This window comes from Anas platyrhynchos, chromosome Z (genome assembly GCF_047663525.1).
Source record: "Anas platyrhynchos isolate ZD024472 breed Pekin duck chromosome Z, IASCAAS_PekinDuck_T2T, whole genome shotgun sequence".
NCBI lineage: Eukaryota > Metazoa > Chordata > Aves > Anseriformes > Anatidae > Anas > Anas platyrhynchos.
The window spans coordinates 71,746,696-71,771,236 of record NC_092621.1 but is presented as its reverse complement, the minus strand read 5'-3'; the positions used below and the strand labels follow the sequence as shown (position 1 = coordinate 71,771,236).

The 24,541-nt window shown below is 40.4% G+C and overlaps 1 long non-coding RNA gene across 1 annotated transcript; it reads left to right on the top strand.

Annotated features, from left to right (window-relative positions):
* Nucleotides 1-6,669: 6,669 nt before the first annotated feature.
* LOC113840258 (uncharacterized) lies at nt 6,670-14,753 on the top strand. The gene is made up of 4 exons (XR_005261674.2): nt 6,670-7,085; nt 7,521-7,744; nt 11,313-13,001; nt 14,101-14,753. It is a non-coding gene; the product is annotated as an uncharacterized lncRNA (long non-coding RNA).
* The last annotated feature ends 9,788 nt before the right edge of the window (nt 14,754-24,541 follow it).

Here is a 24,541-nt window from a genome sequence, read left to right as displayed (position 1 = left end):
TAATCAAACATGGCCCTTAAAGATGGATGTTTACTTTTCTGACCACCTTTGGCAGGAATAGGAGCATAATCTGTCCTGTCAGGACAGTTACCGTCATGACTAGAAATCTGCATCTCAATTTTTAAAATTAAGTGTGGTTCATTTATTTTGGTAATGGCCATCCATGGAGGTGCTGGGATGTCACAGGCCTGGCTGGCTCTCTCATTCCCAGACACACTAACACCACCATTCCTGCTTCAGCCTCTCTTATTCTTCTCCCTTTCAGAAATGTGGGATATTTTCACAAGCAGTAAGTGAGCCCCACTCCCATTTAATGGGACTGTCAGCTGTACTATGTCCCAGGTAAGACCTGCAGATGGCTGAGTGGTGAAGTCTCACCATCTTGAAATCTCTCCTTTTCTTCAGGACCTAAGCAGAATTTCTTCTTCCCAAGAAGCTTGTTTCTCTTCCTACCTCTCTCCCAGCGTTAGCTGTGGTCTTCATAACCCAGTCAGTCAAGCTGGGTAAGCAGTGCCCAACCAGCAACTACAAATCCTTCTGACAACCTCCTGCCTAATGGCACTGAGAGCTTACTCTACCATAAAGAATGACATGAAAGTGGTTACAGGTATTAGTAATAAATATATTTTCCCATCTGTAAGATACATGTGTTCACTCAACCTGTAGTAGGAATTAAATGCTGGGAATTAAATGCTTTGATAATCCTTGAGAAAATCCTTTTCAAAATAATTTAAAAATTCTCAATGTTCTTATCTCTTTCAAAGATCTGAACTGTACCCATATAATTTCTCTTTGTAAGCTCTACCGTATGATTTCACTGAAAAAATAAAAAAATAATAAAAAAATCAGGCTATAAATTAGTTCCTGACATAATTATGGGTTTGCAGACATTCATATTTCCCTGGGTCTATCAACAGAGCGAACTACTGTTCTAATAAACTGAAACTAGAGTTACTGGAATTAAAAGACATTTGCTGGTATTTCCCATCAGACAGCTATAACAGCAAATATCGACAAAAAGTAAGCAGCCTTCCTGAAAAAAGTGTTTTAAACATATAGCCCACTAACAGCATTTAAAACTTTCTCACCTGCTACTGTAATAAATGCATGTAGTCCCATGGGCTGTAACAGAGCTTCACTAATTGATGCAGCTAAATAACTTTTCTTTTTTTACTCTTTTCAGGAGGAGCCACTAACACAACTCCTTAACCATGTCCATATTCAAACTGCTGGGGAGCTTGCATCAGGACCCAAAGCAGGTTGAGCTCAAAGTTCAACAAAGCACAACCCCATGTACATGGCATTCACAGCAAGATGAAACGTTGCTGTTTATTTTATAGCCACACATAGATTTGTACAACCTGACTGGGTAGTTTTTGCTGGACATTGCAGGAGAACTTAACCTCTAGGAAACTCCTCTGTGCCTTTCCATCACTGGAAGAGTGACATAAATCTCCTTACCATCCCACTGCGCTGCAACGTGGCGCCAGCACAACGTTCGCAGAATGCTGGGGCCAGGCCAGCCACCAGAGACCCATCTGCACCATGATGGGAACCTGTAACCTTTCCACTGAGGACGTAAACCTTTTTACTTTGCGGGAAATGAAATTCTGGAAAAGCCAAACTGAGGTTTTCCTCAAAAGATCCCCAGCAGAAGCTCCAACTCATGGCCAGTATCTGCTGATCCAAAGGACTACACCAAATCACAAGTCCTAATGAAGCACAGCAAGCAGGGATAATAATCACTTGCTGAAAAATTAATGCCATTTTCTCATGTACAAGTTAAAGTAAAGGACATGATAGGAGAAAAGACTAATTAGAAGTTGGAAAGAGGACATAGGATGACAATCTGCCCATTGGTAATGTCAACTTCTTCAATTTCTCTAGTGATGTGATTCCCCTTACCAGACTCACCACAGAATTATCAGGGAAAAGAAGACATAGAGAAGGAACTCCATTGAAATCCTGTCTTCCTTGCAGCCAAGGCCTGGTGACTTAGCTATGCTTCTGAACTCAGAACTCAGCTACGGCCTTTGCCTTACGTAAGTGTCGGCTTACCCCTGTGGCTAGAACAAGTCTTCAGCACTGAAGACAGAAATATTTGAAATTGGTATTTTTTTGTCTTCCTATTTAGCCCCTGTAACCTGAGCTGGTGATCACTGGTGGCTCTCAATCATCAGAACAAATGCTATTTTAAAAAGTAGAATTTCAATTGTAAAATGTATATTATTCCATATCAGAGTTTAGATACAGGTTTTGTGGGATACATGTGATTTTGTTACAGTTTAAAAGAAACTGTAACTATCTTCAGTTGAATAATGTTTTTAAGAAGATATATGGTAATTTTTACATATAAAATAGAACATACATTTACTACTAGCAATAAAGTATTAATCACAAATCACTGTTGTACAAATCCTAGCTAAACAAAAGGCAACAGGACTGTGGGATGATTATTCTTATCCATTATTCTTATCCATTCTAGCTAAAGGACAGACATTTTGCAGTTAATCAAACTCCATTATAAAGTAAGATTTTATACAGGCAAATCTTCATGCTGAACTTAATTCTATTCAGTCTATCAAAATAAATTATAGTTTTATTACTAATGATGATAAAATTTTGCATGTATTTTCCTTTTTTTTTTCCTTTCACTGTAACTTTAATTTTGACATTGAAAACTAATGAGTTCTGTTGTCTTATTTGTGTAGCTATGAAAACAATTATCTAAATTGTTGTCCTTATTGGAAAATTTAATTTGCCCATCAGGTGAAAACACATGTGCCCATTTCCTTCAGACATGACTATTTTTCTGAAAAAAATAAATATTAAAATCATCCTACACCGACAATTTCGTTTAAAACCAGTAAGTGTGGTGATACTTGTCTTTTTCCTGAAACCTAAATCCAAAGGGGACTTTCTTGTCTGTTATGAAGGCACAAAAATTAGCCAAAGTGTGAATCAGCAGTAAAAAGCAGTTTCAAATATTACACTTAAGCAAGAATATTCATTTTAATGCACCTTTACTTCTGTTTGTATGTAATTAGCATATCTTTGGGAGATGAGTTAAACTGCTCACTAATTCCATCTCACAGAAGAGATATTCACTAAGCACTCATGCTGACCTGCTATGAGTTTCACCATAATCACCAGGCTGAAAACACAGTGTACTAACATATAACAAGACTTGCCTACAGCCTACTACTGAAACAGACATCTACTTCCAGTTTCAAAGGGAATGTGAGATCAGACTTTAATCAAATAACAATCTCTGATCAGTACGATGTCAAATAATCTCATGAACTACCTCTTCACAGGATAGCTGCTGAAAAGAAGAGGAAAAAAAGGAAAAGAAAAAAAAAAAAAAAACAAGATTTGCATTTTATCAGCAGAAAATGGGTCACTGAAATGTCATTATACAATACTGATGACAGTTTATCTTCCATGTTTCTTCCCTCTACAGGTTTTCATCATTAAGAAATGGAATTGTCCCCAGAAATCAAAAGGTTTATGAGATGGCAAGCAACCCAAACATGAGCTCTACTCAGCGCATCCCATGGGAATAATATTGACATCTCAGCACAGAAATCATCGATTGGTATGCCGCATGAACATAGGTCTTGAGCAGCAATGCTTATAAATTTCAAATACTTCAATTTCATTCTTTATGGAGTTACCTCATTTATTTTACTATTTTTCTAAAATAACAAGTAAGTCACTCTTTCCAGAAAAGAGGAAAAAGCTTCTCCTTATACTTTCAAAATAGGGAAAAAAAGTTCCCTAAAACTGGCTGAAGATACATGAACTAAAAATATTTTGGAAAATAAACAGCCAAGCTATTCATTGTACTAATTAGAAATGAGCAGTAGTTTGTAAAGGTTCATAATTAGATGCAGCTTAGACAAATCAGCTTTATAGTGACATAGGAATGTCAATCACTGACTAGTAAGAAACAGGATTTTCTTAAATGTCCTGGATATCTGTACAGAATGTGAAAAGAAAGTATGCAGAATTAAGATTGTATTTAACAGAATATGTTAAAGAACCTGTAGCTGAACAAACTGCATGCAAAAGGAGCATGCAGTAATACACATGCTTAGTTTTGTACAAATTCACTGAAACTGATCCACTTAATTGTCCCTCAGCTGTATTTTTAATTATCAGCAACAGCTAGAAGGAAATCTACCTTTGCACAAAGGATGAGCCAATGAACCAGCAGACAACCGTACACCCAGCCTTCAGAACTCCTGGACCTTTTTTCCCCACTTAATTCCCTGAGCTTTACACAGTCAAAAGGCATTAAAAATAATAATAATAATAATAAATGCCACCAACAGAAAACCACCAAATTTAAAAATGCAGAAACAAAGGCAACAATCATACCAGCATGAATTATTAAAGCCACAGGAATCCTCGAGTCTTCATCAATACCCTCACCGATAACCACACCCACCCTGTGTTTATATTATTCACAAGGTCTTACATAAGACTTAAAAAACCCTCTAAGACGCAGGGGCGTTTTTAAACTCAGCATAGAGACACTAATCTTCCAGCCTCCAGACCCTCTTACCTTTCTGCACTGAAGAAAACGATATGGCTTCAGACTACAAACGGCAAGTTACTTTGGTCTTTTTCCTTAACTGCAGGACACCAAAATCCACAGCATTAGTTCACAATGACATGCCAACACAGTACTAATCGCAGCACTTGCGGATGTCTGTCTAAACTGACAAGCTTCTCTAGTACTTTGTATTCCTTCACCTCTTGCTGCTGCTGCTGCACAGGAAAACATTTCCACCTACAGCCCTTTCACAGAATATCTCGATCCTAGAACGCCAGCAAAAATCCCCACTACCCTCAAACCACTGAGCCATGCTGCTCGTGTTGAGCTGATTGCACCTGATTTTGTTCGGTCTACATAGGTGTCATCCCTACTTTCTCAAGAGGGGGGACGATGGGAGGGGGGAGATTCAGAGCAGCTAAAACAGTTTTCAGGGACCTTTGGTTTAACAAAAAGGGGAAAAAAAATGAAATACTGCTGTTCTGCTGCACACAGATTAGCTACGGTCAAAACCACTACGTTTCAAGAGAGAAAGGTGAGAAGGTGGCACAGTAGCTGAGGAGTCAATCGTTTCATATGCTGATCTGAAGGAAAAATCCCAAACCGCGTTTCCACCGGGGCATCTGCACACACACAGCAGGAGAAAGCACAACCCCACCACGCTCGCGCACCCTCCCTCTGCACCCTCCCTCCGCTGTGGTCCATTATGCACCGGAGCAGACCACACGGCAGCTTCACATCCACGGGGAAGCACTTCCTGGAAAGGGTGTAGCCCCTAATGGCACGGCTGCTGCTCGGATTGCAGGCAGCAGGGAGACTGAGCATCTCCTAACCGCATGGTTTCCACTGGAAAAGGCACCCTTCTCTTCCACCTCCTACTGGATTATCATTGTATTATTTTTTATGTGAATGCTGCTTCTGACAGTGAATGAATAAAACGCTCTATAATTCTCTCAGGGTACACACAGCAGTTTCAGGTGAAATAATCTTGGACACACTTTAGACTGTAGACCCCTCAATCCCAGGTGCATCGCTGCAGGAAGCAGGGTAAGGCTTCAGAAGTACTGGGTGCAGGTTTTACAGGTCACGGATTACCTCCCTTAACGTTACACGAACTAATTTTCACTTCCATCCCTTAATGCTGTAGTTTTGACTGAAATGAGGGCTGCACAGCTCATTTTTATGACAAAGCCAGTAAAAAAAAAGAAAAAAAAAAAAAAAGGAGTGTGGTCCTCTCCCCCCCACACACACACACCCCACCAACACTTGGGTAAGACATCCAAGTTAAATCTGATTTATGTTGAATCGTCCAGAGGTTTTTTTTTTCCTTCTTAGACGAAAAGGTCTTACACTTCTGAGAGAACAGCGTTTCGAAATAGCGGCATACAATGAGAAAGCACTGCGGTTCCTCTCTGCTTGGCGAGGAAAGCTACGGGGCGGGGGGGTGAGGGGGGGAGAGCGAGAAACGCTCAGGAACATCTGGCATTGATCCCGGCAGCTGTGGGACAGGGCGGGCGAGACCCCGCAGCCTGCACCCAGGGGAGCGGCGGGGCCGCGTGGCCTCAGGTGGTCCTGGGGCCGTACCTGTGCTTCTGCCAGGTGCGTGCGGGGGCCCCCAGACTTCGGGCTGCCCCCGGAGGCACTCGGGGGGGGCTGCTCGACAGGACGCGGAGCATTTCCCCCACCACCACCACCCGGGGGGGATGCGGGCACAGCGGCACATCCACCTCGCCGGCGACAAAGGACTGTCGCTCTCTGACACCCCGGGGGGCTCCAGCCCCCAGCATCACAGGTTTAGACGTGTGTGTGGGAGGGAGCCCTTTCTTGGGGGGGTCGATGCCCACAACAGCGACCCATCCGTCCCCCTTCCCCCGCGAGAGCGCCGGGGGGGGAGGGGGGAAGGGGGTTCCCCCATCCCGCGTCCGCTCGCCCCCCTCACACCGTGGGGGATGAAGACGGAGGGGCACCGCAGGGTGAGGGGGTGCCCCCCAAAAACCCAAAAAGTTCCCCTGCCCCGCTGGGCGGGCTCCCCGCGGCCGATACCCCCGACGGCAGCGGGACTGCTTCCCCCGCCCCCCTAGCCCCACAACCCCACCGCTTACCTGGCGGCGGCCGGGGAGCTCCCTCAGGCAGCCGGGGTTGCGCCTGCCGCCCCCTCCACGACCCCCCCCCGAGGTGGGCAGCGGCCGGGGCGCCGTGACATCCGAGCGGGGCGCTGCGAGGGGTCGCGCCGGCCCCCGGCGGGGCGCCAGCTCGGTCACCGCCCTCCTGTGGGCGGCGGGCAGGCTGAGGCGGGGGGCGACGCCCGCTCCATCGCCGGCAGGGCCGGGAGCAAGCGAGCTTCCGCGGCTGCTCTCCTGACTGCGGAGAGAGGATGAGGGGGGAGGCAGCCGTAAAAGGGGGGCGGTGGGAGCGAGGGCTGGCCGGCTAGCCCCCTCGGCTCGGCGCGGCTCTGCGCGGCTCGGCACGGCGGGGACGGGCGAGGCGAGGCGGCAGCGCGGGGAGGCAGCGCCGCCAGCTCGAGGTGAGGGCGGGCGCTGGGGGGGGCGTCCCTGGCAGAGGCGGAGCGGCTCCTTCCGCGCCGCGGCCCCCGCCGAGACGGCGGCACCGGGGGTGCTCGGGGCGGGGAGGGACTCCGCAGCTCCCCCACGACACCACCAGGATCTCCCGGAGCCCCCCACCGGCACCACCATCACACGCACCCGCTCCGCTCCCGATACACACGGTGGGGCCCGGAGCCCCCCGACCCGCTATGGGGTGCTGTAGTCTGGGGGCGCGGCCCCCCTTGGGGTGAGACGGGTGGTGGGCGCGCAGGGGAGGGGGCGGCCATTTCAAGAGCGGCCCCGCGGGGAGGACCCGGGTTCGCGTCCCCCACGGGGACGAGGACGGGTTTTTCCCCTCGAGCGGGGAGAGAGGGAGGCAGCGGCGCCTTGACGCCCCTCATCCCTGTGTCCCGCAGGTGGCCGTGGCCGGAGCCCCCGAGCTGATGCCGAGGAGAGAACAGAGGCCACGTCGGTGTGGAGGGGCCGTCGGGGCGCCCCCCGCCGCCTGCCGCCATCCCCCCGGGGCGGTGGTGCTTGGTTGCCGGAGCTCGGCACCTCGTCTTCGGCTCTTTCTTTCACGCTCTGAAGTAGTGGCGTTTAACGAGACTCGAAATCGAGGATGTGGAGTGGCAGGTTCCCGGTGGGTAATTCAGTAGCAGCGGTGCCAATTTCCTAACGATTTCTAAGAATGACCTTTTTTATTTATTTCTTAAAATTGGCAAATTGCATCCTTGTGCGTGCAAACTTGGCTAGAGGCTGCAATCCTCAGAAACGTGCAGATTATAAAACTGATGAAAAATGGGCACATATACAGAATTTTTCTTCACGGTTGGAGCATAGAAGGGAAAGTTAACAAATAATTGAATGATAAATGTGAGTTGCTCTTTTTTCTGACACTCAGCCTTCCCTATCGCACATGTACAAACGCGTGTGTATGCACGGTTTGCGTGGCTTTTTCTCAGAGAGCAGAGTAGGAGGTAAATGAAAATAGGCAGACCTGCATTCTGCAAAGCACAGGCACAAGTTTTGTTGAGGACAATGGAAGACTTAGAATAAAGGAAGCTATCAAGAAAGACCGAACAAGCCATAGTTCTTTGTTCTTTTATACCAATGCTTTTTGTTCAAGAAGCATCCCAAAGAGTAGCCCTGATGGACATACCTCAGAGATAAGAAAATTTTTTCTTGCTGCAAAAGCTTTTCTCTTCAACTCATGTGGTCAGTTTCTGTATTCAACCCAGTGCTATCAAGACTTGCTGTTTCCTTTTGTCTCCACATATGGCCTAAACTGCCCACATAATAATGCTAGTACCAAAGAAGAGCAGCTAGCTACCTTTGTCCACTAATAAATAAGAAGCTAAAGTGCAGTTTCTTGACCTTGTCTCTGTGTCTGGCAGTGCTATAATATGTGTAATGCACACATCAATAAAAGGAAGCACTGCTGATCCTGAATCACATGCCATATGACTTATCCACACAGGAAATCTAGGGCTTACAGCACATTATCTGTGATATCTTTGAACAGGAGAGAGATATGTACAAGGTGAAGGAATAACACATAATAAAATGACAGAGGATTATTGTAAAATCTGTAGAAGAACCACCTTTGAGCAATACCTGATAAAACTGTTTTCCTTTAAAACAAACAAACAAAAAACACTCCCTAAAAAAACTCCCTATTGTGAACCCATAGTTTCAAAAGCAATTGACTTGTGGGCTTTTTTCAAGTGAACCCATATTTAGAAAGTGCTGTACACCCACATGATACAAAGTTCCTAGAAGTTTTCTCAAATTAGTACCCAAAGCCATTAGTTACTACTGGGACACAGCTGTTGAGCTGCAGTTATTAAAGAAAAAATATTTAAGAAGACATTCCTGCATTTTCTATCAAGTGTTAGTAATACGAAGAGATCACTATTCAGAGGAAATTACACCGATGTTTTCATACCCACTGGAAATTTTATACTGTATGTAGAAGTACCTAAAATTTGCCAGTTAAGTGTAGTTTTTCTGAAGGTTTATAAACAGCAAGATAAAGTACTCCATCTACTCCAAGAAGTGTACTGACAACAAGATAAATGGGAGTCTCTCCTGGATACTGCCACCTCATGAGTGTTCCTCTAACTGGGAGATAAAGCAGCATAGCTGTACAGAGGCTGAATTACTACAAACTAAAAATAGAAACGGTAAAATAACTAAGGCTATCACTTTGCTGGTTGGGATTGTTTTTGAAATAAGGAAATGCTTCAAGCGAAATTTGAAAAATAAATGTCTCTTAAACTTTGCATTAATGTAGAGACTGAAACTCAAGGAGAGTGGATCACCAAAGGGAACATTATCAAAAGATAAAGCAAAGGAAAACTTAAGAACTCTTCTGCATCTCATCAGTCAAATCCCAGTTGTGGTGACCATTTCAATGCATTATACATATTTTGTGAATCACAAAGGAAGCTTCTGCAGCAGGATACCGAATGGTACTGCAGCTTGAAAAGCTTTTCATCTCCTTTTGGTTGTAGGTATTTGTATTTCTGAGGAGCCAGAACAACAATGCACAAGAAGAAGCCAAACGTTCCAGTATTGCTGGCCATTCAGTCAGGGCTCCATAAAAAAATCGAAGCCGATGAGACTCTTTTTGCTCTGGGGGATTATGTACATAACACACTCTAAAAGCATGTTTAAAAGATCCCATTAGCTCTTTAATTTGAAAGGGCTTTTGAAAGGGCAATGTACTTCCTTTTTGCTGTAAGTTCTGGAAAAGGAAGAAAATCCACTATAAAGAAAGATCAGAACTATAATTACTTTGAAATTAACTCTGAAAAGGTAGTTCCTATAGAAAAAAAAAGATTACACATTTACCTTTAACTGTATCATAAATAAAGATTACAGTGCCTCTTCAAAACAAATGAAATTAAGAAATAAATCAACATTCATTTAGCAAGAAATATTAAATATATCAAAAATACATTTACTATATTTCATTATCTTGCAAATGTTTATTCCAGCCACTGTTCTAACATTCTGACGTTTCCATAGCAAGAATTCATACTTTTTAAACTTTTTTTTTCTTTTTAAACTTTTTTTTTTTTTTTTTTTTTTAGGTATCTACAGCAAGTATTTTCTAATTAAAAAAATAAATTGGTTAGCCATATGAATCTCTGATGAGTTAGGCTCACCATGTCTCATGTTTCATTACCCCAGTTGTTAGCAAATTATTTGGCATTTCGGTAGAATGAAATCAGGGGCTGAATCATAATTTGGAGCCTACCATTAAATGTGCTTCTATCTATAAATAAAAATAAAAATAATAAAAAGTTTAGCAACCACATGCCCATCAGCATATGGTATGAAGTTTCTAAAAAGTACTTTTTACATTTAAATAAAAACTTCAAGCTTGAAACTTTTTTAAAATTATAATTTAAATTAATACAATTTATATAATCTTTTACTGTTTCTTGTGAAAAGTAATGATGTTTTGAAAAATTAAGATTACTTTTATGACACAAAATTATTTCTAACCTAGAAAGAGAATTCAAAAAATGCATTGGAAGACCAAGATGAATTCTCCATACTACACTTTTTTATGTTGTTTCTGTTTTTAATCAACATCTAGTACTGGTAAACCTGAGGGTGAGTGTTGTGGTGCAGCATAGCTCTCCTGGGTTCATTGCCTAGCAGAGCTGGTCAGGATGGTCAATTTGCCATCCATGCCAGACATGTCTTTCTTAGCCCAGTTGCTGCATGACCAGGACCTGCACTTTTGTGACAAGGCAGATACAATCTAGAATTTACTGGCATGAGACATGCTGCTTGAGAATGAGCACAGGCAGAACCTGTACGTTCAGATCATGTTTACCAAAATAATACCACTCTGCACTGGTTGTGCATGTTACAGTAATTCCCCAGTGGGAATCTCGGAGTTCTTGCTAGCCATACCAGTTTTCATTATAGTAAGCAAACCCTTCACCTGAACCATCACTCAGTGGGGAAAGAGATTTCATAATATACATTTGTATATATCCGTAATTCCTGTTAATAAATTCAGATCCAATAAATACCCTGTTTGGCTATTTTTATCACAGCGATGAATGTTTCACCATATTACGCTTTTAATCAGCTGTGAGGTGTCCCAGTTTTATTAAACAATATTCAGCAACCATGAATAATGTACAAATCAGATTTTTATTTTTGTTGTTGTTGTTGTTTTTTTACAGGAGACCACATAGTTCAAGAGGAGAAGCAATCCCTCTTAAATACCCATGGAAAGGCCAGTGAAATAAAAGTGATGTTATTTGTTAAACATTCAGTTCCTAAAGGGAACTCAAAGTGAGAAAGGCCAGGATTACATGCATCTCTGTCTACACTGAAAGGATGTATTTTCCTCTGTCCTTAGTTACTCACATTCTCTATATTTGTCTGGAATCAGGGCCATAACAAACATAAACTCTCAAAAAATAAAAGCTATGATGCATCTCTGTCCACCTATTTATGTGATACAGGAAGGACTGAGTGGCAATACATACTTCCATTTTGTTTGAGGTTTACATGTATCTTGAGGTCGAAAGACTTTGAGAAAAGCACTGAGCTGGTCTTAAATCTAAGTCATACAACATCTAGTTGAACAGAAGCTAGTTTATAATTTTCTTAAAATACTGTTTTCTGGATCTTACACACTGCTGCTTTACTTCAGTTTCTATGAAACATACAATGTCAATGGAATTAATGTAATTTACCAGTGTAAAATAGGAGCATCTCACTGGTGAACCCAATGTACATTTTCAGAATTAATATTTCTGTCAGTGATTTCAAAGGTCAGTCAGAGAACACTCATATGCTTCTAAGGGACAGAATACAGCTATTGCTGTTGTTCAAAAGCTGCTCTAAATAATAAAATATTATTTATGTCTAATTTTACTAAACCAATGGTGCTTATCATACATGTAAAGCAGGAAGAGTAATAATTTTATTGGCAGACAAGGAATAAACTATGAAATTGTGAAATGTTGATGATAGACAATTTAGGTTGGCACTTTAAACCTGATAGATAGTATGTAACATTGCTTCAAACATTTATTCAATGTCCTCTGATAACTTTTCTACCTTGATATAATCATTAGTTAACCTATCAGTAACTTTGATTGCAATGCAGGGTGAAGAATATGAGCTTCATGTAAGAAATTATATTCTGAATATAGACTTGCTTATATTCTGAATATAAACATGCCTTGATAAACGTATGAAAGTCTCAACTATGATGTCAGCTGATAAATACCTGAGTCTAGGTTTATCATATGGTAGTTACAAAGGCATATCACACGACTTTACACATGCTGTAATAAAATGAATAAGCACAATTTATTCTCAATGATACCTGAAACTAATTTTAATTCAACTAATCATTCATTCCTAGAGTGTTTCACCAAGTGTCATGGAAGATAGTAATTTTAAGAACAGTAACATGCATTCAGAACAACGTCTCTAACCCAGAACTATTTCCACCCTCATCAAGATTCTTCGCACAAGGGATGGAAATATTCCAAAAACATCAATGTGTTACATAATAATCCCATGTACAGCAACTGCGGACAGCAGAAAGCCAAAAGCTTGTATCACTGAGTAATCAGTCACAATCTGGTGTCTTCTTCTTATGTTTTGGGTGGGTAGGAACAATAACATTGCTCTTCCCAAGCAACAAGACTGCTGTACTAGGAAATTAAATAGTCCTTGGGACCATTCTCTAGCCTGGACAACTAAAATAGTCTGGCCATGCTATCAAACCCTCAGAGCCTCCAAACGTGCCCATCCACTTGCATCCAAATGCTGAGTGGTCCCAGAAGTCATCTGTGAGGTTGTTGGTTGAGCCAGACCACACCAGGGCATTTCCAAGTCTTTCCTCCATGAAGGTAAGCTGATCAAGTTCCAGTGCCTTTATCCTTACACTTCTTAATTTAGTAGTTCATATGCAACCCTACAGCTTCTGTTTACCTTGCAAGTTGCAATGGATGAAATTCTTAAAACCCTCAGTTAAATTTGTCATGTGATTCTGTTGCTTGACTATGAGGTACCAGATGGTGATAAAGAGAAAATAGGCTTTGTTGCAGTTCCGTAATTGAAAGCCAGATGGTGTTACTAAGGCTGATAAAGGGAAAACAATAATATATCCCTGCCCTACTCTGCTTCAGATTTCCAGCTATTGCTATGGAGCTGAAAATCCATCTGTTCAGACATTACTCACTATATCATGCAGCTTTTTTGGACACAAATTTCTGAAACAGCAACAGGTGTGGGCACTTGCAAACTTTTATAAATTTTTAAGTACATTAGAATAATGTTAAAACTGCAATTTTAAATTCATTTCTGTCAGAAAATGAAAATAGTTGAGTCTCTGCAACTAGTAATAGTGTGTTTTATACAGGGAAACAAATCTTCAACTTTAACTGATTAAAATTGAACTACTGTAATAGGAAACTAGTTACCTAGGAGAAATATGGTTTCACTCTTAATTTAGTGAAATCTGAACTTTTATCTACAAATAGGTCTAGAAAATGGCTAGTCTGCTATTTCAAATTTGTCAAATCTTTATTAGAAAAACTTGCTGAGTTTACTGATTTGATTTCTTTTGTGTGAGAAAGTTTCAATCATCAGTGGGTGTGTATCAAAGTAATAATATTGTTGCAGACATTAAGCAAAAGTTGAAGTTGGCAGGGAATCAGAGAGGCAGAAGAAACAAAAACATGTTGTTTTCCTAGCAGAAAATATTTTGCTTAATATTTAGGATTATGTTAATTTCCATAAATAAATTTGCAACTCAGGGACATATAAATAATTAACTATCTAGTTTCATGAACTGATTTGTGTTGTTCTTGTTCACAAAAGGGGTATATTACTCCTATGCAAAACTGCATGTACTTATCTACAGATCTAGATACTAAAAAATTATTACAGATGCCCTAATAACTGTATACTGTGATGTCTGATTTGTTGCAATCCTGTATTTTCCAGGATCTTATGTTCAGATCAGCGATGAAATTCACTCTCACTGAATGTTTTATGCCCACATCATGTACAAGACAATAGCTAGCTGCTGGGGCAAGTCATGTCTGCTTTGTGCTGGGTATGTGTCTTGGTATGTGGCTTCAACTTTGCTACCACTAGGGGGAAGCTGCTTGGCTTATACTAGTTGGGCACTCGATTGTATTTTGCAGGACTCCCAGCACAGATGAAAAGCAAGTTCATATCTAGAAAGAGCTCCTTCAGTAATTTGATTTGCTAATACAGATGTACCCAGCTTGCAAAAGATTTAAAAGAGGAAAACAAAACAAAACAACAAAAAAGAGTTTTTCAAAAATAAACTTCTCAATATTGGTAAAGAAAAGTTCTGTTGCTGTATGGTTACATCCAGTTGTAATTGCACTAGTTTGTACAATATTTAAGTGTTCAGATATTTGGTTTCTTGGCTCAGATTTGAAAGAAAATATTATGTAATTCATGAATGAAGTGAGTAAAATTGTAGTTACCTGAAGAAGGATATCGCTTAAAATTGAGGAATGTATCAAACATCCTAGGCTTGGATACACAGATGGTGGTTAGCACAGACGAGTGAAGAAGAGTCACACAGACTGAAACTGAATTCAGTGAAAGGACTTGGGAACCTCTTCTAGTCCCTTCCCAGTGTAAATCAGAAGTCTTCTGTTCCAGCTCAGAATTTGCTGAGAAGAATGAGAGATCTTGTCTGTATGAATGCCCCTTCTCTTCTCCCCAGCTCACCCCCTAGTAACTTTTGCAGTAATTCAGACAGGCTCAAAACTCAAGGTTACCTAACCTGTCAGCAGATCTTTAATTACATTTGCTGACTTTCGTCAACTAAATCTTTGGTTTCTTCCACGTGCAGTTTGGTCATTTGAAATGTGCACGTGGTGACAAGCTCATGAATATGAAGCATCATGAAGTGTTTTTGTTTGTTTGTTTTGTTTTGTTTTGTTTTTGTTTTCCCAGAAATGTACAGGTACATTGTGGATATGGATACCACAAGAGTGCCATTGGTTAGAGCAAAATATATGATTCCAGATTAGATAGCCTGAGGGAGGTGAGGCTGCTGCAACTCCATGCAACCAGGTCCAAACAGCAGGATGTCTGAAGGCTTTTTTTCAGCAGGAACTTGCACAGAGGTTACACATACACAGCACATATATACATGGCCAGCTGCACAGATCACAGTCAGACACTGAGAGCACTCACACAAACACAGTACCAATGGCCTCATCCTGCTCGCCTATCTGGGTGAGCAGGACAGAAGTCTACTAATAAAAAGGATATATATAGGTATATACTTATGTACAAGGTGGATCCCCCCGGCACCTGTGCTCAGGTGTTCAGTCTGCTGAGTAGCTGCCCTCAATCCCCATTTCCAGTTGCTGACACCTGGAGGCATGAGCTGCCAGGACCACAGTCCCACTCCAGATGCTGGAACAGCACACATGCATACCCAGAGCCCCTGGTCCCACAGCTGACACCACTGTGCTCTCACACACAGAGGTACCCACAGAGACCCACTCGATGCCTTGCACCTTGTGGACCTTGGGGGTGAAAGGACACATCTATTAAAGGTGTAGGATACTGAAAAGGGTAGCTGTATGAAAATACAGGTGTCTGGACATGTAGAATATTTTTTGGGGAATGGCTGAATAGGCAAGGAACAGGGCTGGATACACAGATGATTAATCAGTGAAACGGGCAAAAACAAATGTATCATAACATTTTCTTCTCTACCTTGCCATATGCATATATTATAATTACATCTTAACATTCAGATGTTAAGAGCTAAGGCATCTCTCCTTCTGTATGCTTTGGATGGGAACTTTAAAAAGATTTATGAAGTGTTTAATTTAATGCATGGTTGCTTAAGCAGAATAAGGGGTTTTGCAGTAAATTGTTATTTTTTCCACGACAAGAAAAGATTCCAGTCATTTAAAATTTTGTCAAAAAGGTACTTAGAACTAGCAAACAGGCCAGGTAGCTGAAAATTTCCTGAGATCTGTTATTCTTATACATAGGAACAAACTTAGACCTAGGTTTTTATTTATTTATTTATTTATTTATTTTTAACTTGTAGTAGAACCAAGATGGGCAGTCTCACACTTACTTTCCTCATCCACTGTGTCCATGATGCAGCATGTGCACTCTGTTCTTACTATCCATTTAAGAAGGTATTTCTTTCCAGAACAGATTCTGAGTAGCAGCTTATCTGTTCCAGCTTCCTCTATTCCATGTTCTTTTAAAAAGCCTGTCCCCAGGTAGAGCCAGTCTGCTTAACCAAACTGCACAGCTTCTTCAGCCCTCACCTGGAGACTCTGCACAGTCTGGGACCCCCATTGCCTTTGGTTTCTGTGGACCTCAGTACTGCTGCTACAGCAAAGGGTTGGTCCCCAGTTGACGCAGGTGAAGACCTTACTGCCTGAGCCCTCCATCCCCAGGGGCTTTCTGGAGAAGTTTGTATGAACTCCTCTCTAGCAGTTGTGGCTCCAAACCTGCCTATGCTGGAAGAATAGGGAAAACTAGGAAGCAAACAAGCAAACAAACAAACTGACCTGATCTTCCACCTAGCAAAAGAGTCATCGTCCACAGATTTACAGGGCAAAAAATCATTAGGGGATCCAAGAATATTTTGACCCAGCAAGGGTTTTATTTTTTTTTTTTTTCCTGATTCAGCGTAATCCGGGAATTCCTACACGAATTGTACAAGAATAACAGGTTTTACAGTCCCGTGTCACTTGAAAGCCCATCTTTACAGCAAGAAGGATGGTGTCAGAGGCACATGCAGTTAATGGCTGAGACATGCCCTTTCTCAAAGCTCAGTCATCCACATGGAGACAAATTTTCCCTTTTCTCCAGAGCACAGTTGTGTCACTGCACCCCTTTCAGGTTAGCAGCAATTCTCTCCTCTAAATTGACATTTCTCTTATCGGGTTTAGCTACATAGTCCTAACCATAGTTTTTGTGTTGAAGACTGACATCCTTCAGTTTTCCACTCCTTTGTACTGACTGGAGCAAACTGGTCTAGAAAACAAAGAGAAGGCCTGCTGTTTTGCTTAGTCAGTTCATCTGACTCTGCTTTTAACAGGACTGCTGTGTGGTCACAGGTTTTTCTTCCCTCCTCCGTTCCCTGAACTCAGCAGCTGTAACATGATTTAGAGAATGACTCAGCCTCACAAGTTCATCGTGATGCAAACAGGAGTGGGAACATAGCCTGAAAGAAGAACACACCAGAATGTTACTGTCATACCTTTCTGAATGTATGAATCTCGCCTTTTAGAGAACCACCAAAGGACCCATCACTACAGAAAGCCCCTAACTCTCCTATTGATTTTTAGGGGGAATGGCTACAACTAAGTCAACACCTCAAGCAGAAATAGGGCAGTAGAAACTTTTGTCTGGGTTCAATCTTGATGATAATCAAGAGCAATACATTATACAGGGTGGGAATGTCCTTTAGGAGGCCCAGAATTGTTTGGCTTTCACACAGAGACTTGAAAGATACCTGTCATTCCTTGGAAACTCTGTCAAGGGGAGAGAATAACAGATAGTTTAGATATTTTCTAATATAAAATGAAGACTTCCATCATGCCAAGCATTAGCAAGAGACCTTAAAAATAAAAATAAAAAAGCAATACATGAAATTAAAAAAAAAAAAAAATGTGCAGAGAGAATTTTTCTGTCATTTCTAACAAAAGTAAAAAAAAAAAAAAAAGATAGTTTTTGTTGAATGCAATGTATTTTTCTGGTACAGCAGGTCAATGTCAAAAGCAAAGCCATGTCTGTTTTATATTCAAGGACAACCCCTTACTTAGGAAAGCCGAAAGCCTTATTTTGTATTCAAAATCTTAGGAACAGAGTGTCTAGACATGCAGCTGGTATGTTGGGGTATTTAAAGGACTTTGCAGCTTTAGCAATGTATTTTTTATTCTCATTCTACTTTTCTGTTCAGAGGGCAAACCTACGAATTTCTCATCCACAGGAGTAACAACTCTGTAGTTACTCTGTTGTTACAGAGTAACAACCAAGTATCCCGTGAAGTATTACTAATTCATTTTATGTTCAAATTAGCTTTTAAAAACCTTTCCTAACATTTTGCATCAAATTTAAAAACAAACAAGCAAACAAAAACAAAACAAACAAAAAAGTTCAAATTAACTGGGTAGTCAGGCCAGAAAGTAGAGCAATGTCTGACTGAAAGTTAAGTTGATACCTGCCCAGCTGTATGCTCCAAATGGCAACCCAAATAGGAAAAAACAGAACAAACCTTGCAAATCTACAGCTTTCTTAAAGCATGTGAAAAAAGTGTGGTTGTCAAAGGTGGAGTTTTATATGTTTTATATATATGTTCATATGTTATATATATACAAGTTTATATGAGAGCACCTAACACCATGTTGATCAATGCTCTTTGGAACCATTTTGATGGCAGGGGTAAGAACAAGACTTGGCCTGTTAGTACCTCGGCACTACTGTTTCCAAACAGTTAAAGAATAATTAAAAACAAACAAACAAACAAACAAAACACAAGACTTTTACCATAAGACAAGGCCAGATGCTTCTGGTAACATAGAAAATAAAAAAAAAAAAAACAACAACTACAAAAAAAATAAAAAAACTTCATAATTGTGGTAAAAGAAAGAAATTTTTAAGATAAACAGAGAATATTTGCACTTGTGACTGTTAAAATTCTTGTGTTTGAATCAAATCAGATTAGTATCTAATGCATTAATTGATAGAGGTTTGTTCTGTTTTCAGTGACTTTTAAAATGTACTTCGAGTGCCAATTCTAATTCACCAATGTATGTCCTCTAAATGCACTCTGTAGCATTTCCCTCCCACGCCATATGTGAGATACATTTTTATAACAAGAACAAAGAGGAAAATAATGGAGCTTTGCTGCTGTTTAGTGAATGGAAATTTTCAGGGTTGCTGGATATCAGTGCATTAGTGGTGGGAAATCAGGTTTTCCCACAGGGTCTGAAATACTCTGACTGACAACTCTGGTTTAAGGATCACTTGGGAAGGAAGTATGCTGCATGTTAGAAGACAATCCCAGTTATTGCTGTGCCACAGATGCTTTTCTGGAGCTATGTAATTCCCATTGGGCTGTGTGAGTGTTTCATGAACACCAGGTTAGATTTAGCCCCCTTCTCTCTTACTAAAAAAGAAAAGGCAGAAGAAAGGCAAAGCAGCAGAACTGCAATCTTTTTTCTTAACTATCCCAAAACAAACTGTTAGTAAGCAAGGAAGTTTTATGAGGCCATGCCAGTGGAAAGCATCTTCCTTTTCTTTTAAATAAGTGACATACATAAAGATATGTAAAACTGTATCCATATTTTTTGGCAGAAAAAAAATATTTTATTTTTTAAGTTGAAATTATTTTGACCTGAAAAAAGAAAAGAAAAGAAAAGAAAAGAAAAGAAAAGAAAAGAAAAGAAAAGAAAAGAAAAGAAAAGAAAAGAAAAGAAAAGAAAAGAAAAGAAAAAAGAAAAGAAAAGAAAAGAAAAGAAAAGAAAAGAAAAGAAAAGAAAAGAAAAGAAAAGAAAAGAAAAGAAAAGAAAAGAAAAGAAAAGAAAAGAAAAGAAAAGAAAAGAAAAGAAAAGAAAAGAAAAGAAAAGAAAAGAAAAGAAAAGATGGTTATTTTATAGCTTGCATTCAGGTTTTCCCACACTGCTTTTAATTTATTCTAAAAAAAATAAAATAAAATAGAATCTCGAGAAGAAAACAATAAGATACCTATGGTCCATAGTCTCCAGACAAAGTGTTCATTAAACTTTGTCAAGAAGTTTGCCTAAAGAAAGCTGTAATACCTGGCCTTTACAAAGCATGCACTGATTTTAAGTTTCACAGAGATAAATTCTCTGCCATCCTGCAGTCATGGGAATAAGTGTAATACAGGTCAGATCAGAAGCAGTTTACTATAGGTACAGAACGGCAGCACACAGCCTCTGCTGATGTGAGCTCTGCCCAAAGGGGGCAGTTTCAGTGTCTATAAACCTCTAGGTTGCACAGTTCTTCAGTAAACTGTGCAAGATAAGCAGGACTACAGCACATTGCAACAGCAAGCAGTGATGTGGATCACGCAAGGAGGTTCTGGACAGTCAGGTAAGAAAACTCTAGGCAGTAGCTCTCCTTCAAGAATAATTCACTCCTTTGTTAATTAGTTTGTGCTGAGTTGGTGAGGCCAGTAGGTCATGCCGACATGTATTTCTTAACCAGTGAGGCCTGCGAGGGCCCATGAAGTGTTAAATCCACAATACCTTTCCAAGCAACAAGATGGAGAGCTGAGGCCTTTTCTTCATCAGAAATATTATTGAAATGTGTTGATGTCAAGAGTTGCCTGAAGCAGGGCTAAAAAGAAGGAACATGCATGCATTCAGTTGCCTTGGCACTGCTGAGGTTATGCTCGTTGTCCCAGAGTGGGTGGCTGCAAGTGACTTTAATACAACCCAGAAAGAACATATTTAAAACTGCTGTGAAATTCACACTGAATTTCAGAGCAAATATCTCCTGTGATAAATGATAGCAGTGTACAATTGCCAGGGCTAAAACGGGCATGTGGCGTGCATTAAAACTAGATTGTAAAAGCTGATCCCAGCTGACGAGCCATCTCCAGAGGCATTGTTCTTAAAAACTCATGTTCCAGTCTCTTGAATTTAAGACTTGGAAAAAATGTAGGAGTAAGACAATGGCAATGCTGGAGCCATACCTTAGGAGACCAGGTGTACCCAGGTACCAGTGTCCTTTAGAGGGCTGGGATTTTACAGCCCAAATCCCCCAAAGACTTCCAACAGGCATGGCCACTGCCTCTGCTGAACGTTACTGAGCTGCATCACTGGGTGTTCCTGAGGGCTGACTTGTGTGAAATTTTGTACTGAAGATAAGTTCAGCTGGGCTGCTTTGCAAGAAAAGGTCCTTGAGGCACCAGTTTACATATGAAAGGTTTTCTCTGCTGTGGTGAGATGGAAATTAAGGTTCACACTTAAACTGGTTCCAATAATGTGATTTGTGTCAATTCAAGGGTGATATGGGGTAATTTTCACTGGACATATCTGCAGTAGTGTAAAGCACTTGGAAAGAGCTCCTTGTATCTTTAGAAAAAGGAACTATTAATTCTACAGGAAACAGATGTAGGCATTGGGTAAGTGTGTGCCTAGACAACAGCTACCTGCCAACCCACAGATACCATGCAATTTGGCAAACAGGACTGTAAGGCATGAATAGAAATCATTTTGTCAGTTCCTTGTGTGAGTGACAGATCCTAAGCAAGGGAAGGGCTGAAAACCTACTGTGTAAATCAAACTCTCAGCATAAACAGTCTCTACCCCCTACTCTTTACCTTTCATTAAATATTCAAAATATTCAAATGTAGATATATTCAACCCTGAATCTGTATGTTGAATAGGTTACAAGGCAAATAGAATGAGGGACATTTCAGGAAAAGGCATAATTAATTGTATTTTTTTTTTTTTTTTTTTGTCAGAGGAACAATAAAATGTTCCAGTTCATTTTGATTAGCTGGCTAGGCACATTAGGCCCAGGGCAAATTAATATTCAGTAAATATCCACACTTCTTCTGTTGTGAAAGAGTCTTTCCAAACAGCAGATTCTGACACAGGTCATCAGCCACTCTTCCCCTGTATTCCTCAAAATGCTATTTTAATGGTTGGCTTTTCTCTCCCCCTTAAATAGCTTTTAGCCAGCCATTATGACTTAAACAGCAACTGAGACATGAAAAACAAAGTAAGTGTAGTGTGAAGGTTAGATCAAATGACAAACCATTGGCATCTCTCTGCTGATTTTCTTCTTTTATCACAAACTGCAGTTGTCCTGTTACTGCACTTCCCATACATTAATTTCAGTTGAAAAGGGAGGTTACTCATGCGTAGCTGGTAGTCTGTGTTCTTTGCAGCAGTGCTGGAATCATGCATTCTGTATGTACTAAAAGCACGGGAAACATCCAGAAAACTGCTCTCTAAATGTTTCTGGGAATAAAAATGTTGTTTTTTTCAGAGTTACATTGTTTAAAGGTAAGGAATCTGGTATTGAGATATGCTTGCAGTGATAAGAAAACTTAGCAGTAGAACTTGTAAAATGCAGACAACCAGACTCCTTAGAACAATTAGGTGAAAATCACGGTGTCAAGTCAAATCAGATAAGTGAAGAAACATTACCACTTTGAACAGTAGAAAAGTCAAAAGAACTTTGAAATTTAACAGGCCGGAAACTGAAGGCCATGCATTGTTTGTGAAGCATCAGATTGTGAACCTGGATTACACACTCACTGGGGAAACAGGGGAGGGTCCTGTCATCAAAAGGTATATAAATTATATTTTGGAACTAGTAGGTGCGCTCTCCTGCTTGTAGGGTGCCCGCCATTGCAGTTGTGAATAAATTCTAGAGATCCTCACGACATTCTTCACTGAGATCCTCGCCTGAGCCTAAGTTATTGGCTACAGAGTGTTTCTCACAATGTTTACTATAAGCTTGTTACATAGGCTTAGAATTATTATTATTATTACTACTACTACTACTACTACTACTACTACTACTACTACTACTACTACTACTACTACTACTACTACTACTACTACTACTACTACCACCACCACTACTACTATTACTATTACTATTATTACTATTATTTTCTATGATGATTCCTTAGCGAATTAAGAAGTTGTGAGAAAAAGAGAGAACTGAGCATGGCAAGATATCAGTCATTTTCACTTGAAGGAAATTGTCCCTTTTTCACTGATTCTCCATCTTTTTGCCACATTCTCACTCTCACATCTAGGTTTTAAATTCCCAGTGGAGGCTTGGGGATCTTCTTTTGTTTGCTTGAATCTTTGCTAGATTACTGCTTTTGTCATCTCAACATCTCACTTGTTCAGCTAATGAACTGCTCGGAGGAGAATGAATGTGTGCTCAGGTACCCAGCATGGGAGGGTGAGTCTGTCCAGCCTCTTGTTACCAGTCATGACAGGATGCAAATCTGCTTTGTTTCTTACTTAAAGGTCACTGTCAGATGAGAAATACTGACCAGATTTTCAAAGCTCAATAAAGTCAGTTAGGAATCTAAATTTCTGAAAATAATCAGGCATTTTGGCAGTCTTTTTTGTTAGTATCACTAGCAGTCTACACTGCCCAAAAAACAATGCCACTGCTGAATTAACTCCATCTTTTCTCAGGAGTCCAGGAAAGAAAAAACTGCAATAATTGCATATGATTTGTCTGACATATGATATAATATGTCTGAGGGTCGGAGGAACATAAAGGCTCCTGTTATACTCTGCTTGTGGTGGCAGCAGTGGAGCCCTAAGTGATGCTAGAAAGGGTCCGTACAGGCAATGCTACCCAAAAAAGTCCTTCCTTCAGTCTCCTGAAAAATAAAAATAGGAATTCTGTGCTGCCCAATGCACCCACACCCACCATTACAGCCTACAGATACTATTTTATTGATTGTGATTTAAGTATAAAATCTCTTGCTTTTCAAGAGATGGGGCTCACTTAAAACTCCATTTGAAGCCAGCTGATCTACATACATATTTCACCTATGAGACATCTGGATTTGAAATCTAACACAGCTGACAATGTGTGTAAATTAGATGTCAAGGTCACAGACTATAACACCTGTTTAAGCTGACAAATTTATGTCTTTAACATACCGTACTTTTGCTGCCAACATTAGTCTGTATTTCCACTGGCAGATTTCCACACATAAGGAATGATGTGCTTATGCTGCAACTGACTTATAAACACGTCATGTTAACAGAGTAATTATAGACTTACACAAGCAACACAATTTGCAAAACAATTACTTTACTCTTCAATGCTAGATGGTTTCATTGTGTTCCAGAAAATAATTCCAAGTTTCAACATATCTTGCTTTCAATTCTACATCTTTGAAATGGAAACTTTATAGAGAAATACATAAAGTTCATTCATCATTGAAGGCCTATATAAAACTCTTAACTGTCTCTCTCTCCAGGGGTAAATTGCATCCAAAATGAAATAAAAGAGTATAAATAAAAGAGTATTGTGGGTAAACAGTAGACCTGTATGAGTAATCATCTACACAAGTCAGAATCAGAGTTTTCACTACACATGGTCTGAAATAAAAAGATTTAAATTAAAATAAAAAATACAAGCCATTCAAGAACATAAAAGCATCTTCTTTCTGTAGAACTGAAATAATTTTTTGTAGTTTTTAAAGAACTGTGAAAATCTGCTACAAAACCCAACAAAATCAAACATAAATCTAGTAAATTGGTATGCAGAATCTTGTGCTTCAGTGTATCAGAATATGGTCCATATTTGGACCATTTGCATGGTCTGTGATGGCTGATTAATAGCAGAGGACAAATAAGCACCCCCTTACTGAACCAAACAGACCCCACCCTCAAACAAA